Source organism: Protopterus annectens, chromosome 12.part0 (assembly GCF_019279795.1).
Source record: "Protopterus annectens isolate FY-2018-M chromosome 12.part0, PAN1.0, whole genome shotgun sequence".
NCBI lineage: Eukaryota > Metazoa > Chordata > Ceratodontiformes > Protopteridae > Protopterus > Protopterus annectens.
The window spans coordinates 168,972,373-168,991,844 of record NC_056746.1 but is presented as its reverse complement, the minus strand read 5'-3'; the positions used below and the strand labels follow the sequence as shown (position 1 = coordinate 168,991,844).

Genomic DNA, 19,472 nt, shown 5'->3' with positions numbered 1-19,472 from the left:
AATCAAATCGTCTTTTAATAATACGTTTATTAAATCTAGCACAAAAACGACAAGTGACGTCGTGATCAGGGCCTAGGCAAGGTATGCAATAAGAATGAAAATCCTTATGAGGTATTTGCTTCCCACAAGAAATACAATTGTTAACTTTTTCTGACATCGGTCTGAGGCAAGAAAAGTTTCCCCAACGGGGTACTTAGCTTTATAGAAGACTTCGGTCTGAAATTCGAATTCGAAAATCTCAGGAGTCGGCCGACCGGCACTTGCGAACTGCTTCTGCTTCGGGCACCGTGCGGCAAGAAAGACTGAAGAAAATGGCGTCGGTTGCAATATATGTACCCCTGGTGCACTGACGTCAGGGATAAGGCGACAGCAACCGACGTCGGACCAAGACTTTGGAAATCCGGTCAACTGCAGGACCGCCTGATGACAGGATAACCCAAGTGTGACGACTGCAGCAGGGTAACACGATGAACATCATTCCTCAACTTTCGCAATTAGTTAGAATAAACTTTAATATATGTGCCAGACAGTTTAAAATTCTGAAAATCCAAGTTGCAGAAGCATACACTTTTTCCCATACTCAATAATCTTACCATCTTTAACAAAGAATAGGAATGGAAGTAACTAAATGTTGACCAGCAGTAGGATTAACTAATGGTATAGCTGCCGGGTTAGCTTTGGGAAGAGTGTATAAAATCTTAAAAGACTGAGGAATATTTAAGGGGCAGCCGGCTGAATGTCAGGAAAATTGCAGGAAGACACACATCTTCAAACGTTTCAGCAGCACTTCTTACATTCAAGCAAAATCTTACAATCACCTGAAAAACAATCATTCAAAACACTACTAAAATCAACAACAAAAAAAAAAAATTTCTTAAAATCTGTACATGTTGCAGCATGCCTAGCTAATGCATTAGTAGCCTTTCTTTTCGATAGCCAGCTGATGTTCATATATTCTACGTTTTAGGCATCTGATGGTCTTCCCAATGTAAAAACTGGGACATGAAAGGCAAGTTGCAACCACAAATTCACTACTACATGTAAAATACTGTTTGGCCCAAAAAATTCTATTAATGTGAATAAATTTGACTGAAGACTTACTAATAAATCTACACTGTCTACAATTCCTACCCTTGGTCACCAGACCTCCCTTGTCTATTTCATTCTGTGGTACAGGCTTCTAAATATTATTTGCATGACTGTAAGATTTTACTTGAATGTAAGGAGTCATTTGGGCAGATTTACCTGGCAGCAGACCGTGCACCAGGTTTGAATGAAACTATTAGTTTAAAATCCTTTTTACAATTCAAACAGTAAGTGTACGTTACTTTTCTGGTTATTTTAACTAGTTTCATGTGTTTATTTGAAATCATGTAGTACATATACATATATTTAAAAGAAAACTTTTAAACTACATGGTTTTAGAACATTACTATTAATCAAAATATTTGAAAAGTCATTGGTTTAGATTTATCATGTGATTCTGAGAACATTACTTATGTCACTATGGTGGATGTCTTAGAAATTTTTCTGAAGAAGTTCATAAAAATAAAAGCGGACAAAAGCACTAAATTTGGTGTCCATGTCCTACATCTATTGGAAGCCTACCATTTGTGTGCTGTTGAAAGTTTTCAGTTGCCTGCTTTTGAGTTTCTACACATCTTCAAAAGTTAACATAAAGTACAGTTTTGTACCTACCATAAATGTAGATGTCCGAACTGGATAGCATCTGCAGTCATAACAACTGGGTTGTCCTGTCGTCAGGCAGCCCTTCAGTCGGCCGGATTCCAAAGTCCGGGTCCGGCTTCGGCTGATGTCGCACTTCACCCGACGTCATCATTGCTGGTCTTCGGGTATAAAAGCATCAGCCGACGCCATTTTCTTCAGTGTTTCTTGCCCCAGATGCCAGTTGCCCTTCCTGGAAGGCTAAATTTTGGATAATGCCAATGTTTGCAAAAGGATAGAAGGCAAACTCAGAAAATAAGCATGTATGTACATATATACAAACAAATACACCATAAGAGACTCCCCCCACCAGCTAGCTATTAGGAGGGTAAATACCCTAGGAGTACCACAGAGGGGAAGGAGGGAGGGTAATCCTGACTGCAGATGCTATCCAGTTCGGACATCTACATTTATGGTAGGTACAAAACTGTACTATGTCCTTCATGGATGCATCTGCAGTCATAACAACTGGGTAGAATACCATAGCCAACTAAGGGGAGGAAAAAATAGATTATGGTGTGGTTAGGATCCCTTGCAGTACAGCAGTGGCAAACCGTGCTCGGGATCTGGAGTACAAAGGTAAATTATAATGCTTGGCAAATGTATGCACGGAGGTCCAAGTAGCCGCCTCAATAATGTCCTTGGTTGCCACTCCTCGTAAGAAGGCTGTGGTAGTGGCTGTTGCCCTTGTAGAATGAGGCCTTATGTTCTGTGGAATTGGTTTTCCATGGAAGGAGTAACAGAATCGTATGCAATTTCCTATCCATTTGGAGATTGTCTGTTTGGAAATAGCTTTTCCTTCTCTTCCTGTTGCATAGGCTACAAAAGCTGGTCAGTTTTTCTGTTACTTTTGTTCTGTCCAGGTAGTAGCGTAACTGTCTATGTACATCCAAGGTATGCAGCATTCTTTCCCCTCTGTTTTGAGGGTTGGGGAAGAAGGTAGGAAGGTGGATTGCCTGGTTTAAAGACACTCTGGATACCACCTTAGGCATAAATGTAGGATTAGTCCTCATGGACACTCTATCTTGGTGGAAGATTAGGAAGGGCTGTACTGCCATTAGGGCCTGAAGTTCAGACACCCTCCTTGCTGAGGTTATTGCCAGTAGGAAAGCAGTTTTCCACGATAGATGCTGTAGCTCTGCTGTTGCTGCTGGCTCAAAGGTGAGTGTCAGCTTTTCTAGTACAAAGTTCAAATCCCAAGCTGGCAATGGTGGTTTCCTAGGGGTTTTACATTCTTAATCCCTCTGAGGAACTGCCTGAGTAAAGGATGTGAAAGACAGGTGGATCAAAGCTGTATTCTGCTGAAATAGCTGATGCATGTATCTTGATGGAGGAGTAGGACAGGCCTGTATGCAGAAGTTCTGCCAAATACTCCAGAATGTTAGCCATATCTATATTTGACACATCCTTTCCTCTTTCAGCACTCCAAATGACAAATCTTTTCCATTTTCCTGCATAGTTCCTTCTTGTTGGAGGTCTGCGGGCTTCAAGGATAATGTCTTTCACCCTTTGGGAAAGTTCTGGATTAGTTGTTGCTATGTAATGTTCCATGCAGTCAGTTGCAACGTTTTTAGGTTTGTATGCATGATGTTGTGGTTGTTCTGAGTTAACATCAAAGGCCTCAGGGGTATTGACCACATCTTGTCCCGAGACATGCTCCTTAGCAATGGGTACCAGTGTTGTCTTGGCCAGTTTGGAGCTATCAGGATTATCGTTGGACGCTCCTCCTTGATTTTTAGTAATACCTTGTGTAGCAAGGGAAGAGGTGGGAATGCATATGCTGTCAGACCTTTCCAGCTGAAGGAGAGCGAGTCCACTTTCCATGCAAGTGGGTGGAATGTCCTTGTGCAGAATTTTTGAGCTGGTGATTGAGAGGGCGAATAGATCTATCTGTGGCATTCCCCATTTCTTTGAGATGGTCTTGAAGATGTCCGGTGTAGCATCCATTCGTGAGCATCCGAGGTAGTTCTGCTTAACATGTCTGCTAGAGTATTCTCCTTTCCTGGTACGAATATTGCCTGTAACTGGATGTTGTAGCTGAGTGCCAGGTTCCAAAGGTCCAAGGTCATTCTGCACAGGGGTATGAATGAGTGCCTCCTGTTTGTTGATGTACCACATGACAGTGGTGTTGTCTGTCCTTATCGTCAATTGGCCTTCTTTGAGGAATGGTCTGAAGTTTTGGATTGCCAGTTTTACTGCCAGCATTTCTTTTAGGTTGATGTGCAGGTGAAGCTGGTCCTGTCCATAATCCTTTGCGCATTTGCCCAGCATGTGAGCCCCCCATCCTAGGTCTGAGGCGTCTGTTGTGATGGTTTGGCTTGCTTGATAGTTGTGAAAGGGTAGGCCTGGGTTTGACTGGCATGCTTGAGCCCACCATAGGCACTCCTGTTTTAGGCATGGTATTAGTGGAATTTCTGCTTCTAGGCTGTGCCTGTGTTGGGACCATAAATTCTTTAGGTAACACTGTAGTTTTCTCATATGTAGCCTGGCATGTGGAACTAAGATTATGCATGATGCCATGAAGCCCAGGGCCTGCAGAACTTTTCTTGCTGTTAGCTTGTTCCGTCTTGTTAGTGCCAAGAAGTAAAGAGGGAGTTCTTTTGTTTTTCTGTAGTTAGGAATGCCATTTGTTTTACTGTGTCCAATTCAGCCCAAGAATGTCCTTGTTTGGGATGGTATCAGCCTTGACTTTTGTAAATTGACTGTGTATCCCAGAGCTTGTAGCAAGTAAATGACCCTTTGTAAATCTGTTGTCACCTTGCTTGGGTTGTCCCCTTGTAGCAGACAGTCGTCCAGGTATGGATAAATTTGAATTCCCTGTAGTCTGCAGTGGGCGATCACTGATGCCAGGCATTTTGTGAATACTCTGGGCGCAGTAGATAAGCCAAAGGGCAATGCTGAGAATTGATAGTGCTCTGATCCTGCAAGAAATCTGAGGTATCTTCTGCAAATTGGTCAAATGGGGACGTGCAGGTATGCCTCCTTGAGATCTAGAGTTACCAGCCAACACTCCTTGCCCAGCATGGGAAGAAGTTGCTGTAGAGTCAGCATTTTGAATTTTGGGACAATGATGTATGTATTTAAGGTGGACAGGTCGAGAATAGGTCTCCAACTTTTTTCCTTTCTTGGAACTAGGAATAGTCTGGAATAAAATCCTTTGCCTTGTTCTGTTCTTGGAACTCTTTCCACAGCTCTCATCTTTGTTAATTGCATTATCTGTTGTAGAGCTTCTGTTTTTTGATTTGGAGGCAGGTTTGGCATTCCTCTTTTGACTGGTAAAGTGTGGAAGTGGAACCGGTAACCTTGGTCTATGGTTTGCAAAATCCACTTGTCTTTTGTGATATAGTGCCAGTTCTTTGAAAATAAGGTTAATTTTCCGCCTAATGGTGCTGCTATTTGTTCCCTGGTAGGCGGAGTTAGAATCAAGTCACTGTTGTTGTGCTGTTGTAGTGGTAGTGGCTGTGTCTGTGCCTCTGTTATTACCTTGCCACTGTCGTCCTCTGTAGGCACCCCCTCTGGATTGATTTCTGCCTCTGGAACGTCTATTCCTGCCCCTTTGGGATCTTGTGGAGTCAGGAAAGGACCAGTTTTTGGCAGGCCAGTTCCTGATAAACCTTGGGGGCTGAACCTGCAAGAAATCTTTTACTGTTTGGACAGATTTGGCCTTTTCTTCCATTTTCTTCATTACCTGCTGGGCAGGCGTACCAAACAAACTGGCCTTATCCATAGGAGCATCTAATAACTTAGCTTTAACATGATCCGGTAAGACCTGTTCCTTCAGCCATGCATGTCTTCTTATCACTGTGCCAGTCATGGCTGATCTAAATGAAGCCTCCAGTGCATCATAGCCACATTTCAGTGAATGGTTACTAACCTGTTGTATGTTATTTACCATCTCTAATACATATTTCTTATCTATAGAGTCATCAGAGGATAGCTTTTTAGTTAACTGATCAAGCATAAACTCTTGGTATTGTATCATGTGAAACTGACAGTTTAAAGCTCTGGCTGAGAGAGTAGCTGAGGTGTAAACCTTTTGCCCCATCTGTCTAAAGACCTGGCTTCCCTTTCAGAAGGAATAGGATTTTTGCTGTGGTCGAGGCTACTGCCTTAGGCCCCTGGGATATAGTTTCGGGTCTGCAAGTGGGGCCTTGTATAGGTGATGATGGGTGTCTGGTACCCTGTAAAATCTATCTGGTTTGGCAGGGGCTGGAGGTAAAGAATCTGGTGCAGTGCAGACATCATTAAAAGCATCGTCCACAACAGATAGGACAGGAGGTATAGCTACGGGCCTATGTTGTGGAAGGTGCAGAAAGGTCCTAAGTCTTTTCTGGAATCTGAGTAATCCTGTTGCTGCCATTGGAAATGTTCTCGCATGGCATGCAAGGTTTCCCCAAAGGAGAATTCTTCTGGTGGGGAAGCAGCTGGGATGGATTCTTCAGCATCTGAGTCTTCATAATTGGAGAAAGGAGCCTCTGGCTGGTCTGGAATATCTGAGTCATCCGCAGAATCATCAGAGGACCCAGGCTCTGGGGGCTCTGCTCTAGGTCTCTTCTCTGGGGGCTGCGAGGCCCTGTCTGGGTGAGATTGAGATCCCCTAATTAAGGTTATTAAATCTTCTGCCAGAGTAAGCATTTGTGCACTAGAAGTGGGCCTGGTTGAGGGGGGCTTAACAGGCACTGATTTAGTAGACTTGGCTGCTTTAGCCCTGGTAAAGGCCTTAATTGACACGGCTGCAGGAGGCCTAGCAGCACCACGTGCTGGGGTAGAGACATCCAAAGGGATGGTGTCTGATAAGTCACTAGGAACCACTGTAGTAGGTAAAATATCTGAGGTCGATTCAAGTAATGTAGCAGGAACCTCAGAAGTAGTCATAGATTCAGCTGTGCTTTGATCAGTTTTCTCGGTTTCGGCCGAAACCGAGACACTCGCGGTTTGCTTAACCATGGTTTCGGCCGAAACCATGGGCCGCGAGTGTCGGTCTTTTTCTTTGCGTTTTTTAACAATTTGGGAAGTCGGAGGATCCGACGGCATAATGTACGCAAAATCAGAACCGAAAAACTGTTCAGCAAACTCCGACCGGCGCCTAAGCGTTCGTCGGTTGAATGAAGCACAGGCCGAACAGGCTGCTACGTCGTGGTGTGGGCCTAGACAAGGCAAACAGTAAGAGTGGAAATCTTTATGAGGTATTTGCTTCCCACAAGTTAAACAGTTATTGACTTTTTCTGACATCGGCTGAGGCAAGAAAGAGTCCCCAACGGGGTACTTAGCTTTTAGAAGTCTTCGAAGTAGTATTCGGTAGTAGTAATCTCTGGATCCGACCGACCGGCACTTGCGAACCGCTTCTGCTTCGGGCGCCACGCGGCAAGAAAGACATAAGAAAATGGTGTCGGCTGACGCTTTTATACCCGAAGACCAGCAGAGATGACGTCGGGTGAAGTGCGACATCAGCCGAAGCCGGACCCGGACTTTGGAATCCGGCCGACTGAAGGGTTGCCTGACGACAGGACAACCCAGTTGTTATGACTGCAGATGCATCCATGAAGGACATCTGTAGGAATGTGGGAAGGTTTTGGAAATTCCTTCTGTAACAGCTGATAGTATTTTCTGAGAGACTCAGAAACCTCAGTGTTCTCCCACTGCAAACACTGGCACATTCTAGAATTACTATCAGAGAGAGAGAAGAACCCCCACAGGGAAATTCAGAGGCTGAACTCTCCTAGTCTGAATCAGAAATCTGAGGAGAAAAACCTGTATCGGGCCCTTCATTTTCCAGTCCAGATTCTGAATCTTGAACAACTTCAGGGAGAGAGGTATCCCTCTTTCTTTTACCAGAAACCACTTTAAAAAAAAAAAAAAAAAAGATCAATAACCTGAATTAAACCCTGAGCCAGACTCAGTAAACTATTCCTGTCTAAGGAAATTTGAGAAGTAGACACGTTTAGGTTTCTGTTTCTTTTTGACAGGAAAGACAGGGCCAACAATCTTAATAGCAGCAGTTTCTACAGGGATGGGCACAAAATTCTGACAAAAACAGGGAAGTATTTCCTTTTCCCTCTCTCAGGCTCGACAAGAATGCCTCTCCCTTGCCCACTGAGAGGACCCCAACAGCCGCAGAGGACATGGCTACTTCCATAATGGCTATAGGTGCTACACCAAAGAGATCCAGGATAAAAGATGAGTGGTCTGAGGAACAAATAATGGTCACAGCAGAGTCACTACCCACATCTGAGGCAAACCGCTAACCTTCTGTGGTGGCAAAGGCTGTTTGCATAACTGTTTTTTTTTTTTTTTTTTTAAGGCTGGAAAAGGGACCAACTGTGGTACCAGTAGCTGCTCCATGGTCAAGCCGAAAATAGTGCCTCTTTAAAAGTCACTTTTTCAAATAAAAAACATAGTAAAAGGCACACTTTGCCAACCCCCAAAATTAAGATAAACAATTTCTCCACTGGAAAAAATGTTTTTAAATACTTTAAACAACTTTTAAACTGACAGGAATAAACTGCACTCTCATTTAAAAGTACAATAAAATCTTATGACAGTCCATTAAAACACAAATTCCTAGCTTAAAACTAACTTTTGTGAACATGAAAGTATTAATAAAGAAATAATTTTTAAAATGGAAGATTTTCCCCAAAAGGAAACTTAGCTATCCAGCAAAGGAACAGCATAAGTTAATAATCAAAAGCCTGTGAGAAGTGAATTCAGCAGCACGAAAAACACTGAATGGAAAGCGACTCCGACAGAATGTAGAAAATAATGAGAAGGAAGACCAGTTTGATTTTCTGGGTGTAGATGAATCCCTATGTTTGGAGAAAAGGAGTCCCACTGCCATCTGTACCTGTTCATAATAATTTCCAGCACTCATGTGTCTGTTGTGATCTGACTAGAGGAGGAAACATGACAAAAAAGATTATGTGCAAGGTTCAGAGGACAGCCAGTGTGGGAAAGGGAGGTGATTGAAGGGAATATATGTATTTTTCTTGGCCTGTCCTTGGCCCTGGGCAAAACCACCTTTTTTATTTGAATTGCCATACCATTGTTTTTGGTACTGTTTATGTCCTAAACTTTTGCTGGGTTTGTTTAAAGGACTTTCTGTAAAATGGCCGAAGACTGGAAGGGTAATTTCTATTATACCTAGGAATGGGAGGCTGAAAAATCTGTTTGACCGACTTGAATGAATATGCCTCTATTTTCAAATGTTTAGGACTTCAGTAGAAGCCATCCCATACAGCACTTCTTTGTCTAGTGGGGCATTAAGAATTTGTCTGGACATAATTAAGTACATTCTGAGATTTAAGCCAGGCATACTTGCACATAACTGACCCTGTTGCAACTGACAGGGATATTGCATCAGCAGCATCACAAAAGCATTTTAAAGAATGCTTAATGGCACAACTTATAGAAAAAATCATACCGAGCAGACACACAGTTAACCAGAACTCTCAAGCAACCAGAAAAAAAAAAATTTGAAGAAATATACTACAATTTTCATGTGCTGCACTATGTTTCTCCTCGCAGAAGCATACCTTATGTTTTTAGAATTTTGAAAAGAAAGACAGGAATAAAATCCCTCCCCAAACTATGAAGAAGTCAAACTAAACAAACAGTATAGGGTACAGTATTAGTCAGGCCTATTTTTATAAGTAACTCTCAAGCAACCAGAACAAGAAGTTATGTACTCACCATAACGTTCGATGTATGTAGTCCATCTCGCCTCACATTCTTACCCGTGGGTTCGGAGCAGAATATCGGCTCCGACTCGGCCAAACTTTTCTAGCTCGAAGTCTTCTATTGGCTGGGCTAAGAAGGTATCCCATGCTGCACTGCTCCATATCCCCAGATCTAGTTTGCTGTGAGCACACACTCATACCCTATGCATAACAACATCCAAGTAAAGAAGAATAACTAAAGGTGAAGGGAACTATAAAAACCAGACCTAACCTCCAGATCCTCCAGGAAGGGGGAAGGTGGGAGGGTAAGTAAGAATGTGAGGCGAGATGGACTACATACATCGAACGTTATGGTGAGTACATAACTTCTTGATGTTATGTAGTCCAATCTCGCCTACATTCTTACCCGTGGGACAGCGTCCCCAGCACCAACATCTTGGGAGGCTCAGAGGAAGATACTCATGTGTACTGTGGAACCAAAGGAAGACCTGCCCCTAGATACCATGTCCAGCTTGTAATGAGTAACAAATGTGTGAGGAGATGCCCAGGTAGCTGCTGCACAAATATCATCCATAGACAATCTGGCTTGATAGGCTGTAGATGTAGATACAGCCCAAGTAGAGTGAGCCTTGACCGGAAACGGTAGGTCCTTACCTCCTGAGGAGGAAGTGAAAGAGATGCAATTTGATATCCATCTGGATAGGGTGATTTTAGAGACAGGGGACCCAATTCTGTTTTCTGAAAAGGAGACAGTTGATCAGATTTTCAGAGATCTTTGGTTCGGTGCAGATAGAAACGAAACTGTTTGTGTACATCCAATTGATGAAATTTAAATTCTGCCTTGTTTGAAAAATGGGGAAAGAACACAAGAGATTGGACTATATAACATCTAGAGGTTTAATCCTATCTTTTCTCAACTAGAGAACAAGGTTAGCTGTATGTCTACCTATGGCAGAGCACGCTATACAATATTAATAAAGATGTTTGAAAAAAATATACAAGACGATACTTATAGAAAGGTTAAATAAAATTATCTTTCATTGAATGGAAATTACCATATTCCTTTTGACACTAGGTAGGCAACATTTAAAACAACTATTAAAGAGCACTTACGTTTAGCTACAGATATTAAAAGAAACATTTTCATGAACAAAATACTTTAAGAAGCTTATAAGATAACGTCAAATCAAATCCGAGTCCACCATGCTCTACCACCATCACAAACTAAAAGCAATCCATGCTGCAAGACTATCATTGTTTGACTTTAGGAGTGTCAAATAATCCAAATGGGGTCAAACTCCATCTGAATTACTTTGCAGTATCCTAGAATTTAGCAGTGTCAATAATAGTCAATAATTACAAGATAATGATGTTGCCTAATCAAAATCCAACAATATTTTAAAAGTTTGCAACACAACAAATTATTCCACAGTAAATTGTGGAGTAGCAGACCAGCTCACAAATCAATATCAAAACCTTGTTCAACTAATTCAGCGTTCCTTTCCAGTCAAGACAAGGTTCGCAGTAAGTTAGAAGGGGAGGGAGGTAATCAGTAATGTAAAACTGGACAAAGCAGCTAGACAGGACAATTTTGATATATACTTTTACAAAAACGTTCAACATCTATTAACCCCATTTACTACAGTTACACAACCATCTCAGGAGTCATGGTATATAAAGAATATACTCAATCTAAAACTACTTCTGCTGTTAAACTAGATTGATCTGTCCTAAAAATGCATAAATATATTTCCTTGACAACACCGACATAAAATACCATGACTGTTTCTAGCAAAGTGGTTTCAGTCATTCATTTAACTTCTGTTTTCTAATCAGCTTTTAAAAACAGCAGCCAAACTCAAGACAATGTGACTCTAATAAAAGCATATTACAACATTAGCTCTCAACACCAATACAGTTTTTGCTACAGTGCATTACCCATACTCTTATCCAAACTGAATGTTCCTTCTTTTTGCCAGAGTTTAATTTATATAGTTCAACCTCCACATTTTGCTATCAATGGATATATCAACCCTAGTCAAATGTAGACTAAAAAAGGGTGGTGCTGTCTCCCTCTCTCCATTTCTGAGGGAATTAAATACCAAAAAAAAGATGCCAACTAATGCACGAAAATCTTGTTCGCAGAAATCATTTTAACATAAACCTCACAATCTCAGTATTTCTTTGAAATACATCTTAGATACAGTGGAATACTGCAGTAATATATTTAAACATAACTGGAAGTACACAAATCCACCCCATTTCCTTTGAACATTAAAATCAAAAGTAAAACTAAACATATAGACAGCTGGGTAAAAACAACATTTAATCCTTTGTCGAGAGCTTCAATTATTAAGATGAATACAGTTCCTGAAAAATGTCTACTTCGAATATCATGTCCAAGATCCTTACACAACACTTCAAAAACAATAACTTTGTCATCTGTATCCCTTCTTTGAGGGAGCAAGTCAGCTAAGCTGAATATAAATGTATTGAGGGGACCAGAAAACAAAAGTGATCTGCAAATTCCTAACACACGATGCCATTACTCTGTCTCAAGGCTTATTAAACATTTAATACTTGGCCACATAAACATCTCTTACAGCATACTACCCTTGGGTTAAGTTATAAACAGAAATGTACATCCATTACCAATGCTTTTATGGACAACAGTTGTCACTTTATTTTTAATTACCAGTATTAATGAAGCACATCAGCTCATACCCACACAAACTAATTCAGAAATTGGGTTTTCTTATGAGTCTAAATTATGTCAGACCTATCAAGAATACAATTATCACCAATAATAACTAGCCCTTATTCTACACAGACTTCCCCAGTGCTGAAAAACAACATACTTCCTTACACCCAAAGATCAAATGCATGACCATAAATTATGATTTATTAGCATCAGCCTAGAACATGAAAATTCACTCATTCCCCTCTCCTTACATGCATACTAAAATGCTCAGGTTCTTTCCAGTAATCCGGTGCAAGAGGTGAGAGATAACAGTAATAAGTCAAATAAAACTGCAGTAGATTCTAAGAAAATGTCCAACATCCATTAAAAAGTTTTCTTGACTGAAATTAGAATAAGAGCTTTTGTCAGTTGACAGACTTCATCAGATTAGTCTGATACAATGAAACTGATAAAACTGCAAATCCTAATAAATGTACATCAGGGAAACCTTTTCAAAGGCTGATATTTTGGCGTTGACTTGTAATCTACTGCAGTTTTTACTGACTGACTTTTTTTTTCTTTTACTTTTCACTCTCACCGCTTACAGTGGATTACATTTATGCCACTCATGGCTTATCCTGTCTTACGTTTTCTTCAGTTAGTCCAGGACAGGGAGCTTCGATTGGTTACAGATTTGGATAAGTAGCATTGGAGTTTGCTCCACTACAAGTGACTTGTGAAACTTAGTTCTTTCTAGTAACCAATCCAATCTATAAATGATTTCCTGCTGGCTCTTTAAACCTGCTTATAAAACTACCACGTGTCAATATTTTTGACAATGTGACTTACTTTCTTACTCTTATGCTCATGTATACATTACAGTACTCAGCTGGATATCTTGAAGACTGGAACAAAATCAGATCTACTGCATACAAATCTCATTTTTCAAAATGTTACTATCAACAATTTTTGCTAGTTTATAATATTTACATTTACACCTCATAGGTTCATAGGTGCGTACTAGGCTAATGGCCACGGAGCCTTTACAAGCCAAGCCCATAGAAGTGCCCTGGCATCACATCGCCCAACATCATCACCATGAGTTCCAATTTCTCCTTTATGTGTTACTTAGGAAACAGCCCTGAAACATTGGTTCCTAACTCACAGGTCATGCTCGACTCAAAAAAGACCAAACTACTACTAATTTTTTTTTTATTCAAATCCCTCCCTAAAGTGATAATACAACCAATAAAATCACTTTGTATAGCAAATTATAAGGGGATGATAGTGGATAAGCTTACATTCGACCTGCATACACAAACAGCATAAGAAAAACTCATCAAAAAATAGGAATGCTTTACACAGCCAAAAAAACTACCTAACACAACTAAAACTAAACTTGCCACTACTTATCACCTCCCCACACTTCTTTATGGCACTCCCATCCTTAGTAACACAAAGGCATCAAAAAAATTAAAACATGAACAATGCTATAAAGTTACTAAATTTGCAGCAAATACCCCTTTCAGAACCCACCACTGTACTGCACTAAAGCCTAAACTGGTTAGGACTGCCTCATCAACTAACATATGTAGCTTCTTACCATCTATAAAATTATCCAGCATCCCTCTGCCTGTCAAGCACTAAAAAACATTCTACACAACTACATTCCCAGTCGATCACTGCGATGCAACTGAACAAAAACTCCTGTCCATCTCCAAACCTATTTCATATCTGCTGGCTGCTGTCTGCACTCATACAAGTCTGCTAAGGCTTGGATGTCCTCATCTGTATCCATCATGTCAATACGCTCCCTTCCCACCTTTCAAAACAACTCTGAAAGACTTTCTATCTAAAATATGTCGCTGTCCTTGCTCAAAACCAGGATAAACTATATCCCTAAACTTGAAGTACCACCTTTTCATTCCTTATACCTCCTTACTCTCTCTTCTTCTCTTACTTCCTTAATTCTTTTAAATTCTCCTCCCTGACTTTCTCTCTATTCTCTCTGCAGTACAGTAAAAGTAGATATCAGAAATGTGGTAAAACTACTGAGATGTTACTACACATATGTAGGAAAGATCAGAAAGTAGTTCAGCATCAAGAAGAGCAAGATAATGCAGAAAAACAGCTGCTGTAAGAAAGAGAGAAAGAAGTGAGAGAGTAGAGATGGAAAGAAGATTATAAGAGGAAGGGAAAAAGGAAAATTATGGTAAAGTGTTTCAGCCTGTGGTGGAGTAGTAGCACAACCAAGCAATAAAAAGAAAGTATGTTTAAAAGCATGAAAGTTGTAGTTTGTTCTGATGGCTAGAAGGTAGCGAGTTCCAAATTTTGGCCAAGGAGCAGGAGTGGAGGCTTTCTCCGTTTTTCATTTTTTTAGGTTTACCTTACTGAGAGGAGTTGTCTGTCTTCAGACCTAAAAGATCCATTTGGGTGGTAGCTATGGAGAAGGAATTTTACAGCTGGACAGGCTGATAGCTTATGTACAATTTTATGGCCCTTAAGTAGCTATACATAGGTCAGGTGATCAGAAGTTCAAGCTACTTTAGAGTCTGAAGTGGTAAGCAGTTGTGTCCGAGGTCGGAAGCATCATTGCAGAATTTTGTTTACAGCATATTTTAGTTTTTGCCTTTACTGAAGTTTGTAAGTTAGTGAGAAATGGGGCTCCACAATACAGAAAGAATAGGAGTAGAATGCCAGCAAGGGTGGCTCTAGTAGATGTATTTAGAAAGTGGTTTTCCTTGTAAAGCATTCATAGCTTTTAGTGCGTTTTTACTATACTACTGTACACGTGAAGATCGAATTTTAGTCTGTCATCTATAATTTTGTATGGAGACAACTTCAATTTCGGTGGAATTTATGGAAAAAAATGAAACTGGGTATTACGTATGTGTGTTTTGGGGACGATAATTTGGTTTTATTAGCGTTTAAAAGGTTTGTATTAGTGAAACAATGAAGATAAAGACTTCTTGCATTAATCTGATGGAGATGTGGCAGGTTATTTGATGTGCATACAAGTGTGGAGTCTGTGCACTGGATTGAGGCTTGACAAGAGGCAGTGTGCAGGTTACTGATGAAAATATTGAAAAGGAAGGGTCTGAGAATGGAATCTTCTGGGAAGCCTGTAAGATTGGGTGGAGAAGAGAGCCTTGCCATTTATGCACTGCTGTTTGTTAGATAGGAAGCTACTGAACCAATGAACGGTGAGTGGTGATAGGAGTTTAAAGTGAGAGACTGTATCGAAGGCTTTACAAAGTTTTCAAGAAATAAAGAGCAAACAAGACTGCCTGAGTTCCTTGCTTTAATTACAACGTCTCTGAGTGCATATATTGTGCTGTGTCCGAGTCGAAAACTATGACAAGTGGAAGTAAGGAGCTGATTTTGAAGGAGATATTGTAGAAGTTGTTTAGATACATTTATAGAGGACAGTATTACAATGAGATGTAAATTTGATATTCCATTTGATTTCTCCCTTTATTTATAGGAATAATATCAGATAGATAGGGAACACCTTCGTCCTGTATAGATCTCTTGATTAGGATGTGGAATGGGTAAGCTATGGCATCAGCAACTAGTTTCAGATATTCTGGTGGTAGGTTGAAGGGAGAGTACGGTTTCAGAATGGGCGACTAGTGTTGTTAGCCTGGTTTTTATCTGGCTGTAGGGGAGCACTATGAGTTGCTATGGAATTTACCAACCTCTTGCTTCAAATACTTGTAGGGGTAGGTTTGTTTTTGCTTAAGGAGGCAATGCAATCAATGAACTATTGACATCCTGCAGTAAGGTAGGGTCTATATTAAATCACCGAATGCTTAAAGCGAATGGTGGCTAATCGACCCTATGTAAGCAAAAGCTTACAATGTCAAAGTGTCAGTACAGCGATTTTTTTCTAAGGGAAAAAAAATCGCTGTTCCAACAAAAAATAAAAATAAAAAATAAAAATCAATTTTAAACACTACACATTAAGTGGGGGGGCTCACACCCCCCCCTACTTAAATATACCAATTCCGAGACCGCACTACAGTGCCGAAAACGGCAAAGTACTGAAACAGCCAAGTGAATTCTTTCCCAGGGAAAAAATTCGGTTAACAGCTGCTTCGATATTCTGTTTTCAGCCTTTTACGTTCGACCAAGATGCATTCAAAAGAATGCGCCTTTGGTCTTGTAATATAGACCCTGTAAGGTACTATTACAGGATAGGATGGGTTCTTTTTGTACCTAGGTTCAGTAGGGACTTTGGATTAAATTTGTTGTTGGATTGGAGTCAAATATAAAAAAAGAGTTCCTTGTCAAGGTTAACTTTTTTTACCTGATTACAGAGTCATCTAAAGGTTTGAAGGTTAAGGGTCTCAAAACTTGTCAAAGATTTAGGATGCAAGGCTAGCCTTAAAAAGGCCCTTGTGGTCGTTAACCTAGTAAACGCCTTTGAACCCATTAGCTGTTTTATTTTGCCAATCTTTACATGCTTTCTCTCCACTGTGCACAAGGTTTTTACTTTGCTCTGAAAGCCAAGGGGAGTGGTTAATTTTTATTATTCTATTGCAGTGGGAAGCAAAGCAATTTGAGTGCTTAGGAATACGGTGTTGAAATGTATGACACCATCACTTAAAGGGAGGGTGTTAATCTAGTTAGGTCGGTTGTTCTTAAAATGTTGATAAATGTCTGTTGGTTGAATTGACAGATTACATGTAGTTTTATAATGATGAGACTTTGCCAAGTGTTTTATACTTTTATAGGTATATGATTAGAGACAGTCACAAAGCACTGGAAAGTGCATCAGCAGTCATAAATTTATCAGGGGTCAGAAACCAATATCCAGCTGAGAATGATGCCTTCATTATGTGCTTTGTTGTATCTGGCAAGGCTCTGAATAAGCTGAGAGAATCCAAATAGGTTATGCTAGTTTATATTGATGTCACCTATGATGATATCCAGGACAGTATCTTCTATTATGGTAATATTATTACCTGGGGGTATACAGAGTACAACAATGCATATACTTTATTATTCAAATTAAGGCAGGTAATGAGTATGTTTGCATTCTGGAAGTTTGGGATAGGGTCTGAATATTGGGTTATGGAGTAGGCGCTGGAATATAATGAAGCTTTTCCTCCTGTCTTTTTTTTTTTTGTCTGATCACTTCTGATTATATCATACAGAGAAGGAAAGAGTTCTGTATCTTTAACATGGGATTTAAGACTAGTTTCAGGGACTGCAAATATGTCTGGGGTTTAGAGAGAGATCCAGGCATGCAGTACAGTGTGCGTTTACTGCATATGCTACATTGTTTTAAAGTAATGAGATTTCATTTTTTGGTAAGCCTTTGGATAACGAAAGGTGAGAATGACAGACTGCACTAGATACCCTATGAAGGGAGATGGATGAAGGGAAAGAACTTGGATAACTCTGATGAGCTGATTGAGTTTTGTGGTTCTTTCTTGGGACCTAACATTAGGATGGATGTCAAATGTATGCTTATTTACTTTGAGGTTTTGGAGAAAGGGGTTTGTAATTCAGGTATCTAATTTTAACATGGTCAGTGTTTGTATAGTGATAGAGGTGTGGTGATATGGTGTTATGATAACCCAGGACAAAACTGCACTCTCTGTGTGTGCTTGGGGGTCAAATAAAGTGGGTTGGAAGGGGGGTGAGAGTATGAAAGGTGACAGTAGTGACAGGAACAGAAATGAAGGCAATGCAAACATGTTCATTTTGGGAAGGGCAACAGTAGGACAAGGAAGTCGATAAAAGTTAAGCAAGTATGATAAGTTGTAGGTGGAAGTAAAGTCTAGAATGCACTCTGGCAAAAGTTTGGATGGGAGGATTTTTAAAACTGAAAATATTTTATTCATCATGTACTGCATATGTGGAAACTGCATCCAAGATTCTTCAACATTAACAATTTCTTTACCTTTAGGAGAATCTGTACAACAGTTATACACCACATTAAATCAACTGCTGAATATTCAATATTCCGAGATTACTAGAATATAGATGTGTGTTCGTTTAACTAGAAATTTAAGTTATGTACTTACCATACCTATGCATCTGTATTGTCCATTTTCATTCTTCCTCGACTGATGGGTTCGGATACAATCCTCGGATCTGACTCTGCCACTTTCTTTACAGTTTAGGATCCATCTCTTGAGCTCCTACCTTTACCCATAATGCCCCTAAACAATGTTTTATCTCGCATCAAGTTTGCTGTCTGTAAGCCATGTTACAAAAACAGTTAATATATACAAAACACTTATAAGAAAAGATGCACACAGAACAAAATACAGGCTCAAGCAGGAACAATGGTTCCTGACAAAATCCATCAGGTTATTTCCAAAGCTAAGAAAGGGGGAAGGTGGGAGGAAAATTGGGAGAGATGGAAAATGGACAACACAGATGCAGAGTTATGGTAAGTACATAACTTAAACATTGATTTTTCAACAGATGGGACAGAGTCCCCAGCTACAGTAACCTTGGGTGGCCCTCATGGAAGGATATTCCAAAGTACTGCAGAACCAAATACAACTATTTCTGGAAATGATGCCCAATTTATAATGGGCTACAAAGGTATAAACTTTAGATCAAGTGGCAGCTGCACAAATATCAATGGAAGCTCTGGACCAAAAGCAGATGATGTAGCCATTGACCTAGTCGAATGAGCACTTGGTTGTTTTGGTAAGGTCAAACGTTTTAGAAAATATACCATTTGGCTATCGTAGTTTTTAAGACAGGCCTACCCAATTTGTACTTTGCAAGAGAGACAATCAATTAGCCTTTCTACTTTCCTTCATTCTACGAAGGTAGAACCAAAGCGGTCTATGTACATCTAACAAATGAAGCATGTATTCTCCTTTGTTTTGAAATTTAGGGGAAAAAATGATAAACTGAGGACTTGACTTCTATTCACCCTTGAAGTAACTTTGGGCAAGAAGGATGGATTTGTACGCAAGGCAACTCTGTCCTTTAAGTAAAGCAGTTTTGAAGAAAGTGCTTGGAGTTCAGAGATTCACCCTGCTGAAGTTATGCTTACGAGAAAAACTGTTCTCCAAGAAACAAATTTGAAGTCCACTTTTGCAGAGGGTTCACGGGCAATTCTGTTAGACTCTGTAAAAACAAATTAAGATCTCAAGGTGGTACAGGGTCCTTGACAGGTGGCCTAAGTAAAAACTTACCCTTAAGAAAAGCCTTACACAGCCTAGATGATGACAATGGGGATGCATTATCTTTGACAAGAAAATTCGAAATGGCAACCAGCTGGACTTTAACAGTAGAGAACATGGCCCCACTTTGAAAAAGAAATGCTAGAAATTCTAACACAGCAGAAACTGGAAAAGAGAAAGTATCCAGATCTTTCCGTTGAGCCCATAAGGAAAATCTTTTCTATTTACTTTTATAAA

The 19,472-nt window shown here is 40.1% G+C and overlaps 1 protein-coding gene across 1 annotated transcript in view; it reads right to left on the bottom strand.

Moving 5' to 3' along the window:
• The window catches only part of ZNF598 (zinc finger protein 598, E3 ubiquitin ligase), an 824,015-nt gene that overhangs the window by 630,183 nt on the left and 174,360 nt on the right, over positions 1 to 19,472 (bottom strand). The window lies entirely within an intron of this gene.